The sequence below is a fragment of the Pleurodeles waltl genome, chromosome 7 (genome assembly GCF_031143425.1).
Source record: "Pleurodeles waltl isolate 20211129_DDA chromosome 7, aPleWal1.hap1.20221129, whole genome shotgun sequence".
NCBI classification, from domain to species: Eukaryota; Metazoa; Chordata; class Amphibia; order Caudata; family Salamandridae; genus Pleurodeles; species Pleurodeles waltl.
In genome coordinates, this window is record NC_090446.1 from 666,537,707 (window position 1) to 666,563,903 (window position 26,197).

Genomic DNA, 26,197 nt, shown 5'->3' on the forward strand with positions numbered 1-26,197 from the left:
ACATATTGATTCGGCTCTCCCTGATTCTTAAAAACATTTGGCATCTAGTGTTCGTTACTGTAACACCAAATTAGACTAAAAGCTGAGGTCACCACTTTGATTTTTCTCAAATTTCCATACAATGAGACCGGCAGCATGCCCACCCCTCACTGTTTTACAATTCCCAGTAGATTCTCTGCTACAGAATTAGAAGTTGAGTTACCATAATCCCGAGAGGCGCGTGCATTTACTCTTTTTACACTGCCACTAGTTCCCCAGCTGCTGTCTGATCTGTAGATACATTGGTCAACAATCAATTTTTATCTATTAGGGAAACTGGATTGTAAAACGGTCCATGTGATTACTGGGCTCCCGAGTTTACAGAGCCGGTGGGAGCAAGCTTCCTATTAAACGAAAAGAATCTCCTTGGTGGCCCTAGACAACGGATTAATTTTCTCTCCCAGGTAACAGAACATGCATAGATTGCTAAACCGTTGTCTTTTACTGACCCACTTGTTCTTTTATTATGTTTTGCTTTTTTATTTACTTATTTGAAAGGGATTAATTCCATCTGTTAAATACAAGTTTCCTAAAGCTTAGCCCCTGTGTAATCCTCACAAATGAAAAGGATAATTCTCAGTACCTAGAGAACATGACCCTGCAAAATACATTCGCATTTAGACAGACACAGTGTTTTTTCCTGTTTGGGTAGGAAAAGGTCAGTTGTTTAAAAACAGAACAGCTGTTCTGAAATTTGCGTGCCGTTATTTGTTTATCATAATCGTCAGGGGCTCGTGGACAGAGACAGACCCACTAAGCTCTATTTCCAGGAAACTGTGTCTCGCGAGTCTCGCATATGCTTCATCCCATTGGCTAATTTAGGAAATGTGAGGGTGGAACCTAATATGTGTAACATAGAGCTCTGTTGCTTCTGTCCGTTACCTAGAGCAGATATGTGTCCTGCAAAATAGTGGCTGGTGAATTTTAAATGAATGAGGCAGAAATGTTAGACCTGAGTATAAATGTGATCGAGTGAGCTCATTGAGCAAGACCTAAATAAAAATAAAAAAGAGTGTGTGGGCAGCTTCTCCCCCGCATAACAATTTTTTTTAAAAAAATTGTTTCCAGTGGTGTACAGCATACTCAGTGATTGAAAACTTTGCACAGTTCTGTATATCACAAAGAGCAACAGCACAGCATGCAGTGTTTTCATCTAGACATACCCATACACATGTATAAGCATGCACTGCGATTCGACCAAATAAGATCTCAGTAGAAAACTTGCATTCCTGCACAATACGCTATGCTATTGTTGCTTTGTACAGTTCTATTCCCTGCTACATGCAATTGAGCCCAGGGCTGGAAGCAGTTAAGCTAGCTCCCTTGTACAAAGCAGACAACCCATTAAGCAAGGCCCAGTGGCGTAACAAAATGTGAGGGGGGACCCTGCAAGATGTGTTGAATGGGCCTCTACATTTGCATCACTAGGGGCTGAGGGAGCTCCAGTATGAGTAAGCCTAGGCCCCCCCCTGCCCCATGGGGGATGCGGGGGCCTCTGTTAGACCTTGGCATGGGCCCTTACCGCTGGCAGTACTCACATATTGCAGTCCTGACATATAACACCAGTCTTTCTAACCATTTTCCACTGAGATCCACAATGCATGCTAAGATTAGCTGTAGAAGAGCCGTGCTTCCCTGTTTGCAGAAGCCTCTTGGGTGTTGCCTGCTGTTGTGGCCATTTTTTTTAATTCACCTTTTGCTTTTTGTATGCTAGCCCTTTGCAGTGCACTAATGCCACACACAGCCCATATTAAAACTATTTCCATACACTTGCACACATGCATAAATGTCTTTGATAGGCTACTGATGTAGTTTTTGTGTTGCAATCTGTCTCTGACAATGTGTCACACCAAGCCAAGGGGAAGCCACTGTGAGCATGAACACTTTAAAACCATCTGTATTTACAATTGTTCTGAAATCAACTCAGCAAGCACAGTCAATGGGCAATAGGCACCGTTCACTGCCTAGTGATGCAGGGGGAGGGTGTTTACTGAAAAGGTGCTGAGATATACCTGACTGGTGTGAAGGCCCACATGGGCAGAATCAAGAAGACATGCCACTGCATGTGGCAGCTCAATAAGGTTCAACAACCAAAGTTACAAAGTGCCCCATTAGCGCAGTTGGGGTTCATCAATGTGAGCAGTGCTATCTTATTTTTTGGTAGATTAAGGTACACTACACCCTTCAGTGGCCCTCTTACATAACTCGTGTCTTCCTTCCTCAAGTGCATGTTAAATCTGGACTCAAGCAGGGCAACCAGCAGGTTGGAGGAGTGTCTCCTGGAGTGAATTCTTGTTATAGAACGGAACATATAATAATCAGTTGCAGAGAGTTATACCACACCTGCAAAGCACAATTATTTTTTGATGAAGGATTACATAGCAATATGTATATAGTGCTACTGGCCACCGTCTCCCTGCTTTTGAAACACAACTTTCTCCTTGCTTAAGTGGATGAATCTAAGGTTGATAAACACTGTCAAACTCTCACCTCAGTGGTTTGCAGGGCTTCAAGCAAATTAAGACTTGATCGGCTCATAGCATAACCTGTTTTTTATTTCAAGGATTATTAAACCCAGAGAGGTTTCAGGAATTAATACATGAAGGGACATATGTACGAACAATTTTTCCCATAGACACAAAATGGTTAAAAACCTTTGCTACATCTGGCCCGAAGAGCAATCTAAATTCCACTTTGATAGTTTGCATCAAAATCAGCTGCAATTAAATTAATCTTTCGTAATTACATTAAATGTTCTGAGATTACCCCGAGGTGTTACTTTTGGAATAAAATATTCAATAGCTAGCAGCACAACTTTTCAGGGCTTGTAATTTCAGAGTTTGAATTTACTTCAGAATCATATGAAAGCCTTTTTGGCAGGCCTCTGTAATGCAATGCTACAGAGTAGGGCAAATAATGACTGTCTTGTCTCACTATAAGAAAAAAAATTTTACGTCTTGAACCACTTTCGTACTCATAAATACTGATTTACATCTTCTTCATTAGCAATATTGATTGGATTCCTGGACTACTATGCGCTGTACATTCTTTAATTGGTAGACTGTGTTGGGCATGTTTATTAAGTCACAGTGGTAACCAACAGCCAGAATATCACTGGAGGGAATCGGGTAAATTGTACCGCATTTGAGACTTAAATGACCATGCACCCCACTGTGTACCAAAATATTGATTTGTTGATTGGCGGAGGATTAACGGAATGCCGCATGTCTTGTCGGACTCCCTTGATCATGTCAACAACTTGAAAAGACGTAGCAAGCCAGGTCAGCAATAACTGATAGGTATTCCCTGCAGTCAGTCTTGGCGATTGGCAGAGCTGAGGGGCATGGATCTGTTTGATCCAGCATCCTGCTTCCCTTGGGAAAATACGTGCCACTCAATTCACAGTCTACAGATTGAACATGCAATACATACGTGTGTTTTCACCTACAGAGATCGAACTGGTGCATCTACTTACTCTTGCCCACCGCTGGCGTCACATTAGCATGAGAGGTGGCTCTCTGTGAAGGGAGTGGCAGTAACAGTTAAGGCCTTGCTGTATGCCTCATTTATTAATGCATTTATATTATTGCTTCCTTCAATAGTGTATTTTGCATGAAATTAATCCAAACGTAATAACGCACGTGTTATTGAGCAGTGCCCTCCACTGATGCAAGTGCAAGAGCCCATTGTTGGCACAAATTGAACACAGCTGCCAGCAGAAAGAAGTAATAATTTGAATAAATTTCAATCCCTACAAATTCACCGTGCGTCTTGGGGTAGTCACGGGCAGACTAAACAGGTCCAGGTGATCAGTGTATGTCAACCTGTATTGTTGCCCACATCGGGTACCTTCTTTTTTCTGGGATAACAAGCACTTATCTGAGGATAGGAGTTCATGTTACTGTGCCACATCTGAGGTGCCGATTTCCAGTTGGTGTTTGAAGCAGTTTCGACATTGTGTGTGTGTTTTTACCGATTCTATTACCCCTTCATTCACATTCATTGGCTCCAATGGCTCTATTAGAGTGTTATGATAGCGTCAGTAAAATCAGTTAAAAGTGTAGGGCATCTTTAATTTTCTTTGCTTTGAATGCCACACTCACCATATTTAGACAGTATTTAGAAATATGTACAGTTTTTATTTTTTTGGGTCCCCTTACCCTGCAATTTTACTCCATTTGCCACATTGTATCCCAAAATACTACACTTTTTGTTCATTTTGTCCCAGACTCCCATTTCCTCTGAAAAAAACGTTGATGGCCCGTTCACAAAGAGCCTCCAGAGTCCAGATGGAACTATCCGCACTGCAGTTCTCATTACGGAGGTTCTGCTACGAGAGCGGAGCCTTTGTCACAACCGCAGAATCTCTGTGTGAATCGGGCTTTGCCAGTGTTTGGAAGCTGATTTTGAATGTGTGTGCGTCTGTGAGGACAAATGGTCCTTTGGACATTGATTCTTGAATTGAGTGGTCGCAAAATGTTCTGGTGTTAAAAGCAGGTGTTTGGAAGGCAGTGAGACAATGGTGCACGAGGCAGTCAAACAGCAAGGTTTATGCTGGAGCTAGCCGTATGGGACGTCATTGTAAGTAATTGTAAGCGTGAGGAGCTCTATGGACATCTGGTGAAATGGAGAGTTTAAGAAAAGTAAATGCGAAAAGTGTCTGCCTTCCAGGAGCAAAGATTTGGAGGATTTTTCCCCCACAAACAGAGCAAGAAATTTGCTAATAACTTATCAAAATCAGGTTAAAACAACATGTAGATTTCACTCAAAACTGAGAAGTTGGTATCCAAGTACATTGTACTAGAAAAGGCTGGGATATTGCACACAAAACTGTCAGTTGACATTGCTTGCTCCTAGGTTCACCTATATCTGCCATGATTTAAGGATTTTCACGTGTGACATTTCTGTTTTAGTGGGGCGACATGTGGCATTTACATCCCTCATGTCTGACACTTTGAGTGGCGCCTTATTGGGAGCAGATGTAAAAGGAAATAAGTGTAGTTCAGAAAGCAAATCTCAATTTATTCCCCATATCATCTGAACTTCGGCATTTTTACTGTAAATAGTAAACGAAGACGTGCCTGCATTGGATAGAAAAATCAGGATTATATTAACTACTCAGACCTAAAAAGGAACAATTTGAGCTTGTTGAAGTTGTCGTATGTCAGATCTCAGCATATCTTTCGCACTTCTATGTGTTTTTTCAATGTTTGGTGACAGTAACAACAGATTTATGTTTGCAGTTTCACGTGTGACGTGTTTTACAACACAAAGAAAGAAATGTGTTAAAGAGAAGGCGGCCTATCTTAGACTTTAATCAGCCACGACTGAAATCATTTCAAACAAGCCAGCTTGAGTTTTTATCTGTGGTTTAGCAACCGACTTTTTGTGAAGAATATTTAGTGTTTTGTATCATAGATGTCATGATGTTCCATGTCAGGCACAAGTATCTCTCCTAGTTCTGTTTTTCCTTCCATTCTAGCCCTTTTAGTTTTGCCTTACTAGTGCACAGAGAACAACTGAATTGGTTAAGTTATTCGCATATGAAGTGGTAAACATGACACCAGAGGCAGCTCCGCCCCACCCAGCCATCTCAGGCGGCCAAACACACATGCGCACAAGGGCTCTCTCCAAGCCGGCACTGCGTTGCAGAGGTTGATAGACCCGTCCCAGTCACCCAGTCTGCGTTGGAGCGGCCAACCAGGGCACTCCAGCCAATCATAATGCTGCTTTGAGCAGCATCATGATTGACCACTGGGCAGGCTAGGAGCCTGCACTGCAGCAGGGAGCATCAGAGAGCGGTGATGAGGTCCAGGTAAGTTATTTTTATTTACATTTGATTTTTGTTTTATCACCCGCAACTTTTCCAAGTCGCCAGCCACGACTGCATAACACGTTTGTTGCTTAAGCAGTCTAAAGTGTTCCATATAAAGAAATTCTAAAACAAAATGCATTGATTTGAGGAAAAGAACACCGCCTGCCTGGCATTCCAGGGAAGGCTTTTCTCAAATTGTATAGGTAGTGTGGTCAGCAAGATGCACAGCAAAGCATTCTGATAATGTAAGTAAAACTAACTGACTTGTATTCCTGCATACAGCAAATGGAAATGTTCAAAAGGGTTTGTGAGTATATTTTACCGCAGTGATCAGAAGGCATTAAGGTGCAGGACATGTTATCACTACTTGGTCAGGGAGTGGGAGTCCTCACAGGTTCTGCAGAGTTTGTCAGGGCATCTGTGTGGTGGAGGCAATGCTCTGTCAGTGCTGTCATCCACTTCATCAGAAAATAGACTCTGAAGGCAGAAGAGGCTAGAGTCCATATGTCGTCTGGCACAGCATGCCAGGTGAGGCCAGGAGCAGACACTCACAATGCCACAGTCACTGCCCTGTGTGCCTCTCTTACAATTAAATCCAAGGTCACATGTTTCTCTGTCCTGTGGATCTCTTCTTGGCTGTGATGTGTGGGTGAGCAGCGAAGGGTTGATATCCACCCAGGATGTCCCCAGAAATGCTTCTCTCCATTATGAGGCAGTGGAAATTTCTAAATGGGTCTCCTAAGTCCTGTGGGCAGCACTGACAGAGTCAGCCTTCAGTACTCTATGACTCAATCACAGGAGTAGGTATGCAAATATTTTAGGGATGGGGCCACCCTGAGCTGATTTCAGCCCTGGGACCCTATCCCTCAAGGCTCAGGGACAGAGTAATTATCTTTTTTATTTTTTGCCTTCCCACAAGTGTGGGAAGGGAAAAATGTTGGCTCACACTGCGGGAGCAGAGACTAAATCTTCTCCCGCAGTGCAGGAGCATCTTTGTGGTGAATTACAACAGCACTGGGTCTCCCCCCACAGCCCCACTGAAGTAAAGATATATTAGTGCTGTGGGTGGGCATTGGAAGCACCCACTTAAAAATGAAAAGTGTCTGGCTCCAGCCATGGGAACCTGGCAGTGGCTGTGGGGGCCCTAGGGGCTCCCCTTGAGGCCTCCATTGAAAAAATGGCATGTGGGTGTCCTGGGTGGGCAATGTGGTACTCACCACCAAACGAAAATGTAGCCTGTTTCTGACCGGGGACCTGTTAAGGGCCTGGGGGCCCTGGGACTCTCTCGTGGCCCCAACATATTTGGAACATGTGGGTGACCCATGTTGGCACTGGGGCACCCACCAAATATAAAAGTAGCCAGCTCCTGGGAATACAGGACCCTTGTGGTTGGTTTTGGTTTGATTATGTGGCTTGAGGAGTTTGAAAGAAAGTCTGTACTTCTGTAGTATTGTTTTGACTGCAAATGCTTTATTTAAGTGGTTATTGATTGATATAGCAATGACTCTTGACATATAAATAGGCCTATCTTTTTTAAACTGACAGTAGCTCACATTAAAAAGAGACCTTAGAAATTCATTGAAACAAGCAAAGATTAAAGTGACAGTAATGGTTTGGTATTAAAATAACTTAGAAATCCAGTGAGACAAACAATAGGTAAAGTGACTTTATAGTTAGGTGATAATGGCATTTACAACATTACATTTTAAACTGAAAAAACACTGAAAACCACCAGCTATAATAAACTAACTCCAAACCTAAAAAAACTGTACCTTGCACCATCACCATGCAATGATCAGTAATAATTTGTTCTGTGACATAATAATTGATAACATCACTGCTGACAGCTGAAATGACATAATTGATGGCCACACAAAGCAAGGCGGGAAAGCGAGATATAGTTACTTCAGGGCTCTAATTATGTTTAGTCTGACATCGACCCCTAACTATAATGTCACTTTAATCCTTTCTTTTTCAGTGAATACATATATATATGTATATATATATAAATAATATATATATATATTATATATATATATATATATATATATATATATACACAGATTTATGTATATGTATATATATGTATACATATATGTATATCTCTAATCTCGCTCTATATGTGTGTGTGTGTATATATACATATACATACCAGATATATATATATATATATATATATATATATATATATATATATAAAACCAAACGGAGAAAAAGGAATGAAACGGTCCCTCTGACAATGTGTTGAAAAAACACTTTACTGCACGCTGTTCATATCCCCTTTTGCCCGCCGAACAGACTTGATCACAGGAACACAATAATTGCGAGAGTGCATTTAAACATTTCATGCTTAAAGCAAACAAAGGACTATTCATTACAGTATCAATTGAACAGCAGGAAAAATACCAGTGTGAATAGCAGTCTAGCATTGAAATCTCTGTACATGTGCACATAGTTAATCAGAAATTCACACATTATGAATTAATACATAAATCCTCCCAAGAGGCAATTAATTCAGTACCTTCTACAACTCAAAGAAAAATGCAAATAAAGTAGAGGGTGGGGCATGTAAAATTAACACAACTAGCCCATAAATGACATAGGCCCTTATTATAACTTTGGCGGTCTTCCTTGAAGACCGCCAAAGCCACGGGCACCAGGAGACCGCCAGTGCTGGCGGTCTACCACCCGCCATATCATGGGTACTGCCTGATTTCCGCCACACTTTGGGCGGAAATCCAGCAGTAGTGGTGCTGGTGGGCAGAGCCGCTCTGGCAGTTCCACCACCAGCCCCACCCCACCAGTAGGACCCGCCCACCATATTATGGGCCATAATATGGCCTGGCAGTGTCTTGCTGGCGGGGCGCTGCCGGCTTTGGAAGCACCCCATCCCGTTCCTTGACGGACGACCTTCTCCCTGGACCAGGTAAGGTGATTGTCTAACAGGGGAGTGGGGTGGGAGGGTGGGGGCTATAGTGTCTGCATGTGTGAACATGTTGTGTCTGCATGTGTGTATAAATGTGTGTGTGCGTTGTATGTGTGTCTGTAAGTCAGTATGTATGCATGTTTGGATGGGTGTGAGTATGTGTGGATGAATGTGTGCATGTGTGAGTTGTGAATGCGTGTATGTTTGGGGTTGTGAATGTGTGTATATTTGGGGTTGTGAATGCGTGTATGGATGTTGTGAATGCGTGCATGTAAGTGTAGGTGAATGGGGGTATCCGTGGTGCGTGTGTGTGTCTGTGCATATATGCTCAGAGTGGGGTGATGTCAGTAGGGGGTGGGTGTGCTATGCCAGTAGGAGGGTGGGGGGGAGGTATGTCAAAAAGGGGGTTGGGGTGCTGTGGCTGGAGGGAGGTCTAGTGCTTTCTGGGGGGTTGGGGGAGCAGTCTATCAGTGATAGGGAAGGAATTCCTTGTCACTGGTAGCTCTTCCACCATGATTTTCGTGGTGGTGCTACTGGCACGGAAACCATGTCACGAGGCCGGCTCCTAATACCGCCTGCGGTCTTATGTGGACAGCCGGGTCAGAGATGATCATCTCCGTCCTGGCAGTTCAGACTGTCGTGGCAGTATGAGTGGAGATGTGGCCGTCTGCACCACCAGCCTATTAGTGGTAGAACCGCCACATTCACCCTGGCGGTCGGAAGACTGCCATGGTCAAAATGACCACCATAATGTCCATTGAAACGCTTGCATCTTATATACGGAGCATATCCAGTCAGACTGTAAATCATAAAATAATAACAAAAATATGAAAAAAATACAGGAAGTATGAAAAATAAAACAGACTTTTCAAGGCTCAGAAGCTCCCTAATTTCCTTGGGCTGAGAGAAACTTCTACAAATGTGAGATGCCCTTCTCTAGATTCTGGCACAGCTAATTTGGACACATTAAGAATCAAAAATATGAAATTTTTCAAAATCATATTGTCATTATTCAAAGTCAAGAAGAACAATGAAAATAAATCACTCCTATGTGCCTGCCAAATTCCCTTAGTGAGGATGAAGAAAATGGTAGGGGACCACCCTGCAGATTCTTCATGCAGTCTCGCGGGGCCCTTCCTTCCTTCCTAAGATTAAACAAGCAAACATAATTTTAGAACCAAGTGTAAATCATCTAAAAACAATACAGCCAGACCATACTCAGAATAAAACCATGTAAATCTAACATAAGACAGGACAGATGCGCAGATGGACATAAACCTCATATAGATGTATTACCAGCTCTTCATCAGAGTTCAGACCTCCTGGGACCTTAGTTTCCAGTTCTAGTATAAACTTGGATTCCCTTTTGTGGAGTCTCAGTGTCCTTTCCCCTTCTTTCAAGCTACTAGATATTTGTTCTACAGCGAAGAAGGAAGGGATCAAATTTTTTGAATATGCTGTTCCTGAAAATATTTAGCCACATGGTAATGGGGATAATCATTTGTGATGGCCCTCATATGCTCCAACACTCATTTGTTCACTATGTGGGTTGTACTACCCACGCTCCTCAGATGACAGGGACACTCTAGGACATATATTACATATTGGGAACTATATTTGATAAACTGTTTTATCACAAATCCCCCCCCTCCTCTAGGGGCAGAGTATCTCTGTACCATCTTGCTCTTCTTGCTTTGCAATGCCCACATCGGAATAAACCTTGAAATGTGTGTGACCTTTTCTAAAGGTAATCTGAGGTCTATCTCCCACTGTGCCACCAATATGAGGATCATTATTGATAATGTCCCAATAGTTAGCGAAAATACTGCAAATCTCCCTGGATCCATTCTTAAATGTCAACATGATCCTCACAGTGGGTTGGTAATAAGTGGTGATACTGACATTGTTATGGAAGAGGGTTTTTGTCCTGGTAATGCTCTTTGCTTTCTCTCTGACTTTGTTCTAAAACCACTGTGGGTATTCTCTCTCCTTAAATCTTGGTATCATAATGTTCTTCTAACAAAGTAGGCATCCTCTATATTACAGTTTCTTTTTGCTCACAACAACTCCCCGTAGGGAATACTACATTTCAAATGATCAGGATGACTGCAGAGAGCATGGAGAAGACTATTGCCTGCTGAGGACTTTCTGTGCAGACTGGTGACTATATGGTTATTCACAATCTCAATCTTGACATCCAAATACACCACACAGTTCTTACTTATGTTGTTAGTAAATACCAGGTTGTATGGGTTATCATTCAGTTTCCTCACAAATTCTGCTGCTTCCTTGTCAGTACTCTTGTATATTAAAAATAGATTATCTATGTATCTGAGCCATATCATAATTTGTTCAGGTTCAAGGAACATGTCAGTCTTCTGAAAACTTTCCTCCTCCCACCACCCTGGAAAGAGATTTGAAAGGCTTGGTTTGAAGTAAGAACCCATCGTTATCCAGACTTTTTGTCTAAACTGGGTGCCATTGAAAAGCAAGATGTTATTGCACAGACAGTATTGAATCATTTCAAGTAAAATGTCAGTGTATGTTAAGAACATGATGGCTCCAGCTTTTAGAAAAAGTTTACAGGCATGGATGCCTTTTTCATGATCTAAGATATTATATAATGAGCCCACGGCAAGAGTCATCAAAATAAAATCATTTTCCCAGCGCAAGCCTTTCGATTTCCCCCCAAAATCTTTTGTGTCCTCAACATACGTGGGGAGACTTGAAACATAATCCCTAAGGAAAATATCAACATACTTAGATAGAGTTTCCCAGGCGCTCCTTAAAGAGGAAACCATGGGCCTCAAAGGGGTGGGTGGGTTGGTTGTGTCATTGTGCAATTTAGGTAGTATGCAGAACATGGGTAATTTGGGAAACTCTCTTCTAAGGAAACAATATTCTTCCCACTCCAAAATACCTCTGTCCTTCCATTCTGTCAATTTCTCACAGAAACCCGTGACATTCTTAGTGTATTCCTCTCTGTTGGTGACCTCATAAAATCTAGTATCACTAAGTTGCCGCATGGCCTCCTGCACATAGCTCGGTCTGGACAAGAGTATAATGTTGCCCCCTTTGTCTGATGGAGAAATGATAACATCCTTACCCTGGGCAAGTTTGTCTATGGCTTGTTTTTGACTTATGCTTCAGTTATGTTGTGTATTTCTAATGTGCCGTTTCTTGTTTTTTAATTCCTTCAGGCCATAAGTCACCATATCATGATACGTGTCAATACTGTTGTGAGGCATCATTGGGAAAAAGGTTGATTGTGGTTTAAAACCACTCTGACTGGCATGGTCATAGTCAATACCCAGGCTGTTAAGCAGTGTGTAAAGGTCCAGGGGAGGGTCCTGATCATGCCCACCCATTTCCAGCTCATGTAAAGTCAGAAGATCTTTGTTACCAATTTTCAAATCACTACCTCATGGGTCTCCTCTACTCTTCCCTTGTCCTTTCTCATAAAATGCAATTTCTTTAATTTTAATTTTCTTACATATTTGAACAAGTCTATCCGAGTCTCTGCATAGTCAAAATGTCCTGAGGGACAGAACGTTAAGCCCAAACACAAGGTCATTTTTTACAGGTCTGTTAAAGTTTTGTTACTCAAATTAGCTATTGTCTTATTTACCATGTTCATATCCATTATAGCCCTTGGGTGGGGGCCTTCTTTTTCCTTCCCATGCGCCCTCTTCTTCCTCCTCTTTTGTTGCCCCTGGTGGAGTCTCCTTCACCTCTGCTGGTTCCTCTTCTTCTTTTTCCTCTTCCTCTGGACCTGTTGCTGCTGGATGTTTGTCCTAGACCACTGGTTTGTTGAACTGTTGTGCCTTGTCCGGTCTGGCCACTCTGGCATAAGAGCCTTTACTAGTCTAAAAAAGTCCCTGGTTCCAAGCTACATTCACTTCCAGAAGTGTTAGGTTCACTTGTGCCTGAAGTGTTCAATTTATCATCCAGTGTGGCTCCAGGTTCTAATAAAGATATCACCGTCTGGTTACTGCAGCACTATTGTGCCATCCTCTCTGATTTAAAGATTTGATCATACTTTTGATTGAAAGTCAAGATGCAACCCTTTTCACAATCCCTTAATAGCTTTCTTTGTTTTCTGGCCACTATCTCCTGTTCATGTTTTGCCAGTCGACCTTTCATTGCAGACAGCAAATCCTCAATCACCTCACTTTCTGGTCTCAGTTTCAGTTTCTCCTCAATTGGTTTAATTTCTGCTAACAGTGCTTCCCTATCTGATCTGGCATATTTAATTAGGATCTGTAAGATCTGCTCTGAGCTGGCCTTTGAGTTTTCTGCCTATTCCTCCAGCATTTTAGCGTTAGGGGAGTCATATGACAGGACTGTATAAATACGTAAGCCCCTTGGAATCATATGGTGATCGATATAGTTATGGGGGAAGGTTGCCTCCCACCACTTAGAAATCTCAGAATTATTCAGCTTCTCCAGTTTTTTAAGCATGTTCTGAAATCCCACCTCATTATTGCTATTTGCCATTGGGCCCCTCTGACTAGGTGGAATCTTTGAAAACAGTGCACATGCCTCAGATCACCTGTCAATGCCCATTTTGCTGCCAATCTCTCTATCAGTGCAGTATATTTTATGTATATCATATCCGCAGATCCTCTTTCTTAATAGAAAGTGCCCTTTGCCACTGTGTACACAAGAGCCCGTAGGCACATGTTATTACCCATTCATCGGTAGACTAGAATCTAATCAGTGGTGGCTTTCAACTGGATAAATGGATTTAAAGGCTGACTAGACGTGCTCCGTATACAAGATGCAAGGGGCTTGATGCACATTATGGCCCTCATTATGACCCTGGCAGTGAATGATAAAGTGGCAGTAATACCACCAACAGGCAGGCGGTAAGAACCGCTAAAATTATGACCTTGGCAGTAATAACTCCCATAGACAGCCAATGTACCACACCAACAGCCACGGCGGAAAGAACAGCCACCACGGCGGTAGCCACCAACAGCCAGGCAGGAAACAAAGTACCACCCACCATATCATGACTCTGCAATCCGCCACCTTTTCGGGGCGGTACCAACGCCAACAAAAGCCTGGTGGAATCAGAGCTCAGAAGTGAAAGGACTCACCATTGGAGACACAGGGAAGAACCACTCCGCCATGGGACCCGAACTGCAAGTTTTCCTGATGATATTCTATGTTGTGCTCCACCTGGAACACCAAAGCCTACGAAGACGACCACGGTGAGTACAGCCACCTAGCACACGAGGGAGGGATGGAGGGAGGGAGGAAAACCACAGTGACACATACACGCATGACACTCACCCAACACACACACACCATACACACAACCAGCTGCACGCATAAACCAATCGCACCCGACACACGGCATAATAAAACACAGACCATAATGCTGGAGTAACGACAATGTATTGGCATAGCAAAATCCACCACACAAACCAAATATATACAAATGTCCATAAAGGGCCAATGCCCAGTACAAAGTCATAAGGGCACACAAGGCCACAGGGCACATTTCAAGGCCCAACATGTTCCCTGACACAACCGGAGAGTACACTGCAGGGGCATCATTTTGCAAGTGTGAAGGCACCTCGGGGGGCACCTCAGCCAAATACAGGAACGTTCCTACTGGTTCTGGAGGGGGCAACATGCCCATTGCTTTGTCCTGGGGAGTACAAGACCACAGTCTTTGGAGTGGGTGACTGGCCCACTGGTTCTGGAGGGGGCAACATGCCCATTGTTTTGTCCTGGGGAGTGCAAGGCCACAGTCTCTGGCATGTGTGACTTGCCCACTAGTTCTGGAGGGGGCAACATGCCCATTGCAGTGTCCTGGGGAGTGCAAAGACCACGGTCTCTCAAGTGGGTGACTGGCCCACTGGTTCTGAAGGGGGCACCATGCCCATTGCTTTGTCCTGGGGAGTGCAAGGCCACAGTCTCTCAGGTCGGTGACTTGCCCGTTGGGTCTGGAGGGGGCAACATGTCCATTGCTTTGTTCTGGGAGTACAAGGCCACAGTCTCTGGAGTGGGTGACTTGCCCACTGGTTTTGGAAGGGGCAACATGCCCATGGCTTTGTCCTGGGGAGTGCAAGGCCACAGTCTCTCAAGTGGGTGACTTTCCCACTAGCTCTAGAGGGGGCAGCCCGCACAGTAGCCCCTGGAGGGTGGACTATATGGCGTCCGCCGGCAGTGACTGCTGCACTGTGGCGGTGGTTTGAGGAGGTTCCTGGGCTGCCCCTGCACACACTTATGGCTGCATTGTGGTGGTGGTTGGAGGAGGTTCCTGGGCAGCCCCTGCACACACTGATGGCTGCATTGTGGTGGTTGTTGGAGGAGGTTCCTGGGCAGCACCTGCACACACTGATGGCTGCATTGTGGTGGTTGTTGGAGGAGGCTCCTTGGCAGCCTCTGCACTCAATGATGGCTGCACATCCACAGCTGGCGGTGGGGGCCCTGGGATAGCTGGTGGTGGTGGTGTGGTTAGCCTGACACCTTCCGCTGGCATAGAGTGCCTCGTCTCCTCCTGTTCATGGGTCGGGGATCCCTTACCCTTCCTGGCAGGGGTGGATGGACTCTTCCCCTCTCTGCCTGGTGGTGCAGACTCCTTCCCCTTCTTCACAGCTGGTGCAGGCTCCTTCCCCTTATTCACAGCTGGTGCAGGCTCCTTCCCCTTCTTCACAGCTGGTGCAGGCCCCTTCCCCTTCTTCACAGCTGGTGCAGGACTCTTCACACTCTTCCCAGGTGGTGCAGGACTCTTCCCTTTGTTCTCTGGTGGTGCTGGCTCCTTCCCCTTCTGTGTTGTAGGTCTGGTATCCTTACCACCACGAGTAGGTGGTGCTACCACTGTCCCCGTGGACTGTTTGGCTGAGGTGCTGGGCTGTGTCCTTGGTACCCTGCCCATACGTGCAGGAAGGGGGAGGAGGGGGAGGGAAGAGGTCAATTTGGGAAAGGAAAAGCCTTTTAGGGACGTTGGGGTGGTAGGAGGGAGGAGGAATGGGAGTGGAGGATAAGGGAGTGGTTGTTGGAGGTGTATGTCTGCTGAATTTGGGTGCAGGTGCATGGGCTGTATGCTAATGTGAGGAGGATCACTTATGGGTGTCTGAGTGCTTGCATTTTGTCCTTTAGGAGGGTGGGGGACAGACACAGTGGGAGAGGACACAGGAGGCACGTGCATGGTTGTTGTGGAGGTGTCTGCCAGTAAGGTGTGTGTTTTGCTTGGTGTGGTGATGCTGATAGTGAATGATGTAGTGCATGCAGGTGTGAGTGTGGACATGACTGGGAGGGAGGTGGAGGAGGAGGAGGAGGAGGGGGAGACAGTGGAGGCAGTGGATGTTGTGTCTGCAACTGTATGGTGTTTGTGTGAGTGTCGGTGGGAAGAAGTGCTGTGCTTGTATTTTCCTGTGCCACTCTTGTGTGTTGCCTTGTGTGCATGCTCATCTGTATGTGTGCATGGGATGGGTTGGGGTTGAGGAGAATGGGACTGGGAAGTGGGAGTTGGAGGGGGGACAGTAGAAACAGGGACAATGGCTGCCATCAGAGAGGAGGCCAGAGCCTGAATCGATCTCTGTTGGGCCCCAATCCACAGTGAATGCCCTCCAGGAATGCATTGCATTGCTGCATCTGGGATGCCAGCCCCTGGATGGCATTCACAGTGGTTGACTTCCCTACAGAGATGGATCTCAGGAGGTCAATAGCCTCCTTACTCAGGGCAGCAGGGCTGACTGGGGCAGGGCCTGAGGTGCCTGGGGTGAAGGAGATGCCCACCCTCTTAGGTGAGCGGGCATGGGCAACTCGCTGAGGGGCTACTAGGAGGGTGGTGCTGGTACGAGGGTGGCGGCTGTACCTGCAGCTGGGGTGTTCACAGAGGTGTCCGCCACCACCAGGGAGCTCCCATCGGAGGAGGTATCAGAGTCTGTGTTGTCCCCTCCAGTCTCTGCCATGGTGCTCCCCTCACCCTCCGTCCTAGTGGTTCCCTCGGCGTCGGTGGGCTCTGCCTCCAGGGTAATGTGGGATGCAGCTCCCTCTGTCTGCGGTGCGCCTGCGCCTCTGCCAGATGATGCTAATGCACAGACGGACAGGATGACAAAAAAAGAAAGGGGGTAGAGAAACAAAGGATACACTGGGTCAATGACTGCACCAACACCACCATTGGCGTACACAGCACCCTCACACATAGGGAACAGGCCTACGCAATATACATTGCACTACCAGTGAAAAGGCTAGTCACCAAGGCATGATGAGAAGCACACACCACCAACTGGAACACACCTGGGTCCCACGCAACCTTGCCTAGAAGTGACTACTAACAAGCTAGGTTACTTGTATTTGCCATGCAACCATTACCCTTCAGAGGACCCACTCTGTAATGTCTGGCCAGGCCTTAGGGGCACCCACTAACACAAAACCACCACCCGGATACCACCCAACCAGCAAAAATTTGAAATGATACCCACTTTACTCACCCCCTTGTGGCTGCTGTGATTCCCTCAAGCGCCCATCCAGCTCAGGGTAGGCCACCGCCAGTATGCGGCCCATCAGGGAGGTCAGGGTCCGATGGGCACCCATTCCTCATAGGCCATCCCCAGCTGGGCCTCCACAGTCTTCCGTGCCCAGCGTCTCAGGTCCTCTCACCGTTCCCGACAGTGGGTGCTCTGCCTGCCATAGACCCCAAGGGTCCGCACCTCCTTGGCGATGGCACGCCTAATTCCCTTCTTTTAATGGGTGCTGACCTGCAGAAGCAATAAAGACAGGATAACAACATTAAACTAACAGTCGAGGCTGTCACACACATGGCCCACCATGCCCATTTCCATCACCATTGGTACACACATTGCCCACTGCACAACATGTACACCACCAACAGAAAATCCCCCTCCCTTACACAATGCCTTCACACACATCCCCAGACATCCATGCCACTTTCATCGTGCCCACAGTGTACTCACTTTTTGGTCTGGAGGCACATACAGCATTCTGTACTGGGTAGGCCCCCATCCACCTGTCACTCCAACGCCCCCGAAGTGAAGGCTGGGGCCCTTTCCCCAGTCACATGGGCCATGGTAGGTTCCAGACACAGGTCACAGCAGCACATGCAGTGTAAGTCTTCTCCTGTGGAAAGTCAAGAAACAAGTGAGGAAGCAGATGGAAAATGGCGGTCACGTCCGCGGTGGTGTACACTGTCACCACCGGCGTAGATCCCCATTGGGCCTAATATTATCCAATGAGGAATTGCACTGCAGTTCACGACCACCTACTGCCAGTGCGCACAACTTCGGCGGAATTACCTCACTTCCACCTGTCCCTACACACAGGAGAGTTGGTCGCCATTTCAGAGGGGTGAACAGGCCTATCGATAATTGCTCCCTCAGAGTAGAAATAGGCATATACTTTGATATAACAATGTTCAAATACATGATTGTGTGATGTGGACTGCTGTTATGGTATAGTTGTTCACATTGTGACAGCCTACTCACTCTTGTGCCCCTTAGATACCCACCGCTGCGGATGAATAGGAGATGGAGACATACCCCCGTGTACAGACCCCTGGTGGACTTAGCTACACTGGAGGACAGGCACATAATACTCACCTATAGACTGGACAGGGCCACAATCACAGAGCTGTGTGCCCAGTTGGAGCCTAACCTGATCTCAGCTATCTGTCATCCGACTGGAACCCCCCCTCTTGTGCAGCTTCAATCAGTGCTCCATTTCCTGGCAACCTGTTCTTTCCAAGTCACAGTGGGCTTGGCAGCAGGAATGTCACAGCCAATGTTCTCAATCGTGCTGGCAAGAGTGTTGTCTGCACTGGTAAAACAGACATGCAGCTACATTGCTTTTCCCCAGGTGAATGAGTTGGCCACAGTGAAGGCCAGATTCTATGCAATGGGAAACATCACCAATAATATTGGGGAGATTGATGGGACACGTATTGGCCCTCATTACAACATTGGCGGTAAAAGCCGCTTACCGCCGTGCAGAAGACCACCAACACACCACCGCGGCTGCAGAATTCTGCCACAGCTATTATGACCCACAGCACGGAATCCGCCAAAATTCAGACACCCACACAAGTCCGCCACACCAAAGGTCAGTGATAAACTGGTGAAAACAAAACCACCGTCACGCCAACAGAAGTACGCCCACACTAACACGACACATGAATCCACGCAGCGGTCTTTCAACCGTGGTATTCCATTGGCGGTACACACCGCTGCGCTCAAAATACACACACATTTACAAAACACAACCACATTGGACAACATAAAATACACACACCTGATACACATACACACACCACTCCCACACACCCATTACAATATAAAACACACACCCACATCACCCACAAACCCCTACGACCACAATTAGTGAGAGAAGGCCAGAGAGACAAACCTCAAACAACTACCAAGCATCCACAGGCACACAATACCATCACCCACAGAACTTCCACGCACCTCACACAACACACCACTAAATATCACCCCACTTATCACTATACACACCACCCCACACATCACCCACGCCACCCCATGGCAAGGCAAAGACACCCCAGGTTCTCTGAGGAAGAGCTCAGGGTCATGGTGGAGGAAATCGTCTGGGTAGAGCCACAGCTATTCGGATCACAGGTGCGGCACACCTCCATAGCTAGGAAGATGGAGCTATGGTGAAGAATAGTGGACAGGGTTAACACAGTGGGACAGCACCCAAGAAATAGGGATGACATCAGGAAGAGGTGGAATGACCTACGGGGGAAGGTGCGTTCCGTGGTCTCAAGACACCACCTTACGGTTCAGCAGACTGGCGGCGGACGCCCACCTCCTCCCCCACAACTAACAACATGGGAGGAGCAGGTCTTGGTGATTCTGCATCCTGAGGGCCTCGCAGGAGCAGATGGAGGAATGGACTCTGGTAAGTCAAAGCTTTACTATTACATCCCCCACCCTACCTGCATGCCATCACATACCCCCACCCTCACCCCCATCACTCCTACTCCTCACAAATGTCCCACTATCACAACCCACCCATCCCAACACCAAGCCCTGCATGCAACAACAAAGCATGGACACCCATCACCAAAGCATGGCCACTGCACATACCCATACACCCCCCTAAACCACCATCACACAAGGTCCCACACAGGAATGCAAGCACTGGGGTACACGGACACCCACCTATAGCACACCATGGCACACACAGATGTAATAAACATCCTTTTATACCCCTGCAGGACCCCTACCCAACGTCACCCGACAGGAGAGTCCACACATGTCCACACCACCAACAGAAGAGGTCCACAGTGATGACAGCAGCTCTGTCCAACTGGATCTAGATGACCAGCCCGGCCCATCGGGGACCTCGGGAAAGTCGGTTCCCCTCACACAGTCACAGGCCACTACAGACCTTCCCCCCTCTGGAAACACTAGCACAGCACCCACCCAGCGGGCCCATACCTCTGTCCCCAGGAAACGTCAATCAGCAGTGTGTCCACCACTACAGGGAACCCAGGATGACCCACCACCCCAACAACAACAGGGACCTGGGGGCAGTGGTAGTGGGCACATGGTCCAGGGGACGGAGGCCCAGGAACATAGGGGAACTGGGAGGGCTGCTGTGCGACAGGGGGAGGACAGGCCAAGGGAACCCACTCTCCACGAGGCCTTCTCCTCCATCATGGGAGTCTACCACCACTCCCAGGAGAGGATGGCAACGGTAGTGGCCAAGTTTCAGGAGACCCAGCACCTGCAGTAGGGATGCTGCTATTCCGCAGGATGTAGGCGTCATGCACTGAGCCAGGGAACTTGGAATTAACATGGGAGATGTACTGGTCTGCCAAACACACCATCTGCACATTCATGGAATGATAACTCTTCTGGTTTCTGTACACCTGTTCACTCCTGCGGGGGGGTACCAAAGCCACATGGGTTCCATCAATGGAACCTATGATGTTGGGGATATGTCCCAGATCATAGAAGTCTCCTTTCACTGTAGGCAAATCCTCGACCTGAGGGAAAACGATATAGCTCCACATGTGTTTCAGCAGGGCAGACAGCACTCTGGACAACACGTTGGAAAACATAGGCTGGGACATCCCTGATGCTATGGCCACTGTTGTTTGAAAAGACCCACTTGCTAGGAAATGGAGTACTGACAGCACCTGCACTTGAGGGGGGATTCCTGTGGGATGGCGGATAGCTGACATCAGGTCTGGCTCCAACTGGGCACACAGTTCCAGGATTGTGGCACGATCAAGTCTGTAGGTGATGATCACATGTCTTTCCTCCATTGTCAATAGGTCCACCAACGGTCTGTACACCGGAGGATGCCGCCATCTCCTCACATGCCCCAGCGGACAGTGCTTATGGAGGAGAGCAACGAGCACAGATTCAACCAACTCTGAGGTACGTAAACACAGCTTACTCTGAAAATATTCATAAATTGAAATTTGCCTGTATGAGTGTTTAGCCAAGGCCAAGGTATGTGTGACGCAGTCAAAAATAAAGGCATGTGGGCCCCTGAAATGACGGCTGCCTGACCTGTAAGGTGGGACAAGGGGATATGAGGTAACTGCGCTGGTGTTGTACACCGTCGCGGTAGGCGGTCGAAGACCGCAGCGCAATTCTGCATTGGTTAACATTGGACCCTATGGGTCCCAGGAGCCAATGACGATGTACACCAGCGATGACGGCAGATGTGACTGCTATTTTCTATCTGTTCAATCACTCGATACCTGATCTTCGACAGGAGAGGACCTACACTGCAAGTGCTGCTGTGACTTCAGTCTGGAAGAGACAATGGCTCATGTGTCTGGGGAAAGGGCCCCTGCCTTCACATCGGAGGAGTTGGAGAAACTCGTGGATGGGGTCCTCCCCCAGTACACGCTACTCTACGGTCCTCCAGACAAACAGGTAAATACACTGGGAGCATGCTGTATCAACTATGCCTGTGTGGAGTGGGGTGGATGAAAGATGGGTGGGAGATTGAGGCGTGCATGAAACGACGGTGAGTGCATGTGCATCATGGCAATGGTAGGGATGGGGGCCAATGACTGTGACGGTGCATTTGGTAATAACTTTTCTTTTCCCCCTGTACAAATCATGTAGGTCAGCGCCCAACAGAAAAAAGATATTTGGCGTGGCATTGCCAAGGACGTCCGGACCCTGGGGGTCTACTACAGACAGAGCACCCACTGCCGTAAGAGATGGGAGGACATTCGCTGCTGGAGCAAGAAGACGGCGGAGTCCCAGCTGGGGATGGCCTCCCAACGTGGGAGGGGTGCCCGTCGCACCATGACCCCCATGATGTTCAGGATCCTGGCGGTGGCGTACCCTGAGTTGGATGGGCGCTTGGGGGCATCACAGCAGCCACAAGGGGGTGAGTACACTCTCATTCTGCTGATTTTGCGCGCAGTGGAGGTGTCTGGGTGGGAGAGGTGGGCTGTGTGTTTCCTTAGGACAGGGTGAGTTTAGTAGGCAAGGTCCCTCTGTTCTGGCAGACCATGTGGCACCCCACCCCACCTGTGTACACGGCCAAATACACCTAGTCAGGCTCCTGTGTCATCCATGTGTGCAGATGTCGTCCATAGCCTTGTAGGCCATGTCCCAGGGACTGAATAGTGGAGCCCAAGTGCGCGGCGTAGTGCAGGGGGCTTCTGTGTCTGTCGTGTCAGCCAACAGTAGCGGTAATGCAAGCACTCAACATGTCTTTCTTCTGTCGTTCCCTCCCTTTTTGTGGTCTCCCTGTTCTTGTGTGCATTAGCATCATCAGGCGGAGGAGCAGTGGCACCGGAGCAGGAGGGAGCTGCATCCCACTTGGCCCTGGAGGGCGAGACTAAAGACTCGGATTTCACCAGTGGGATGGAGGGTGATGGGAGCTCCACGGCGGGGACAGGAGCTGACACCAGGGACACAGACTTGTCCTCTGATGGGAGCTCCCATGTGGTGGCGGCAACATCTGTGCTCCCCGCATCTACAGGTACAGCCGCCACCCCCCCTAACAGCACCGCCCTCCCAGCAGCCCCTCAGCCTTTGTCCCGTGCCCGCTCACCCAGGAGGGTGGGCATCACCTTGGCCCCAGGCACCTCAGCCCCTGACCCAGTCACCCCTGCTGCCCTCAGTGAGGAGGCCATTGACCTCCTCATGTCCCTCACTGTTGGGCAGTCTACCATTTTGAATGCCATCCAGGGTGTAAAAAGGCAGTTGCAACAAACAAATGCATTCCTGGAGGGCATTCATTCTGGTCAGGCGGCCCTTCAGCGAGCTTTTCAGACTCTGGCCTCAGCACTGATGGCAGCCAATGTCCCTGTGTCTAGCCTCCCCCCTCCATCTTCCTCCACTCAGACCCAATCCCCTCTACCTCAGCCTAGCCCAAGCACACCTTCAGACCAGCATGCACACACGTCAAAACACAAGGGAAGCTCAGGCAAACATAAGCACCACACATCCCACAGGCACTCACGCAAGCATCACACACATGCAGACACACCAACATCCACTGCCTCCACTGTGTCCCCCTCCTCCTCGTCTCGCTCCTCCCTCCCAGTCTCATCTACACTCACACCTGCATGCACTACATCTACAGCCACTACTGCCATCACCAGCACACACACCACCACACCCCGCTCACGTGCAGTCACCACCCCCACTGCCATTCACACGTCCCCTGTGTCCTCTCTCAGTTTGTCTGTGACGCCACCTCCCAAGATACACAAACGCAGGCACACACCCACCCAACAGCCATCCACCTCATAACAGCCTCCAGCACATGCACCTTCACCCAAAGTCACCAAACGGACACCTCCTACAACCACAACCTCTTCCTCCACTCCCAAACCCCCTCCAGCTACCCGTCCCAGTGTTTCCAAAAAACGTTTCCTGTCCCCCCTTGACCTCTTTCCCACACCTCCCCCACCCCGTCCGTCTCCTAGGGCCCGACTCTCCAGGTCCCAACCTAGCACCTCAGCCACAACATCTCTGGGACCAGTGGTGCCTGTAGTCACCAGAATCTGGAGTGCACCGGCCACCAGGGCAGCCAGTGTGGCACGGAGCCACAGCATGGAAAGTCCCCCACCTGTGAAGCATCAAAAGTTGGCCAGTGCCCGGGGGGAGAGGGGGAAGACTCCAGCCACCAAAGCCGCTCCCAGGGGTACAGGTGGGAGTGTAGAGTCAGCTGCGACACCTTCCAAGGTGGGGAAGGGCCACAAGAAAGTCAGCAGGTCTGGGAAGAGCAGCACGGCAGAGAAGACAGCCATCATCCCCGCTGCCCAGGAGGCCACAGCCATCATCCCCACTGCCCAGGAGGCCACCACCATCATCCCTGCTGCCCAAGAGGCCACCAGCCCCGCTGCCCAGGAGGCCACCGCCATCTTCCCCGCTGCCCAGGAGGCCACCCCCAGCACCTGCCCTGCTGCCCAAGAGGCCACCGCCACGAGCCCCGCTGGGCCAGACAGGACCGCCAGCACCAGCCCCGCTGGGCCAGACAGGACCGCCAGCACCAGCCCCGCTGGGCCAGAGAGGACCGCCAGCACCAGCCCCGCTGGGCCAGAGAGGACCGCCAGGACCAGCCCCACTGGGCCATGAAGGACCACCAGCAGCTGAGTCACTGCAAAGGACCCCGCCGCAACAAGCACTGCTGAACAGGTCACCGCCGCAACAAGCACTGCTGAGCAGGTCACCGCCGCAACAAGCACCGCTGAACAGGTCACCGCTACCACAAGCACCGCTGAACAGGGCACTGTCACAACAAGCACTGCTGAACAGGGCACCGCCGCCACAAGCACTGCTGAATAGGGCACCGCCGCCACATGCACCGCTGGCCCATGAGCGCCAAGGGCACTGACGCTACTGAGTCCATCACGAGCAGGATGAATCACTCTGGGCACCAAGCCCCCTCCAGAACCAGTGGAGAGATACATCCACTACCTCAGTCCTTGGCAGAATGAAGCACTCTGGGCACCAAGCCCCCTCCAGAATCAGTGGTGAGATACATCCACTACCTCAGTCCTTGACAGGATGAAGCACTCTGCGCACCAAGCCCCCTCCAGAACCAGTGGTGAAATACATCCACTACCTCAGTCCTTGGGAGGATGAAGCACCCTGGGCACCGAGCCCCCTCCAGAACCAGTGGAGAGATACATCCACTAACTCAGTCCTCAGAAGGATGAAGCACTCTGGGCACCAAGCCCCTTCCAGAACCAGTGGAGACTGTCATCCACTTGAGAGACTGTGGCTTTGCACTCCCCAGGATTGAACAGTAGGTAACCGACCCACTGTAGAGACTTGAGAGACTGTGGCTTTGCACTCCCCAGGATAAAGCAGTGGGCAAACCACGCACTGTAGAGACTTGAGAGACTGTGGCTTTGCACTCCCCAGGACTGAACAGTGGGCAAACCACCCACTGTAGAGACTTGAGAGACTGTGGCTTTACACTCCCCAGGATTGAAGAGTGGGCAAACAACCCACTGTAGAGACTTGAGAGACTGTGGCTTTGCACTCCCCAGGATTGAACAGTGGGCATGTGGCCCACTCGTGGATTTGGCATCGTGCACTAAACCGGCTGAGGTACCCCCCTTTCCCTCCCCCTGATGTGCCTGTTTTATTGCTATCTGATGTCCCTGCAGTGTTCTCTCCGTCATGGTCGGGGATCTTGTGTGGGCCTCGCCTATACCGTGTGGGCCCAGTGTTCCACGGACTTCAATGGAGCACTGCCTGGACTATTATTCTTGGTGTCTATTTTGTTTATAGTGTATATATGTATATTTTTGCGTACTGCATTTTAATTATATAATACAATGGTTACACTCATTTTCTTTGGTCTTTGCATTCTTCAGGGGAGGTTGGGGGTGTAACTATAATGTATCATGATGTATTTGTGTGTGTGTTCTCATGGGTGAGGGTGGGGGTGGGGGTGTTGCGTGTTGCGTGTGTGTGTCCCAGTTTTTTCCCTCTCCCCTCCACTGTGTCGTAGGTGCAGTACTCACCGTGGTCTTCGCCACCGGTGTTCGTGCTCCTGGTAGAGGAGCAAGAAAATAAGGGCTGACAGGATCTGCAGCTCTGGTTCCATGGTGTCCTGGTTCCTCGTGGGGTGTGTAGGGGTGAGCGGTTTCCCTTCGAAGTCCTGTTTCGGCCGCGTTTTTGTCTGCAGTGAATCCGCCCCAGAAAAGGTGGCGGATTGGTAGGTTGTGATACTGTCGGCGGTACTTTGTCCTCCGCCTGTCTGTTGGCAATGACCGCCATGCTGTTTGTTTGTACCGCTGTGGTGGTCGGAGTGTTAAAGTTGCTGTCTTTGTTGGCGGTTTCCGCCACGGTCGTAATTCCAATTCTTTTACCGCCGGCCTGTTGGCGGTCTTACCGCCGCTTTACGACTGTCCGCCAGGGTTGTAATGACCACCATTGTGTTTGCCCCCGGCAGAATGAACAGGTGTACAGGAATCG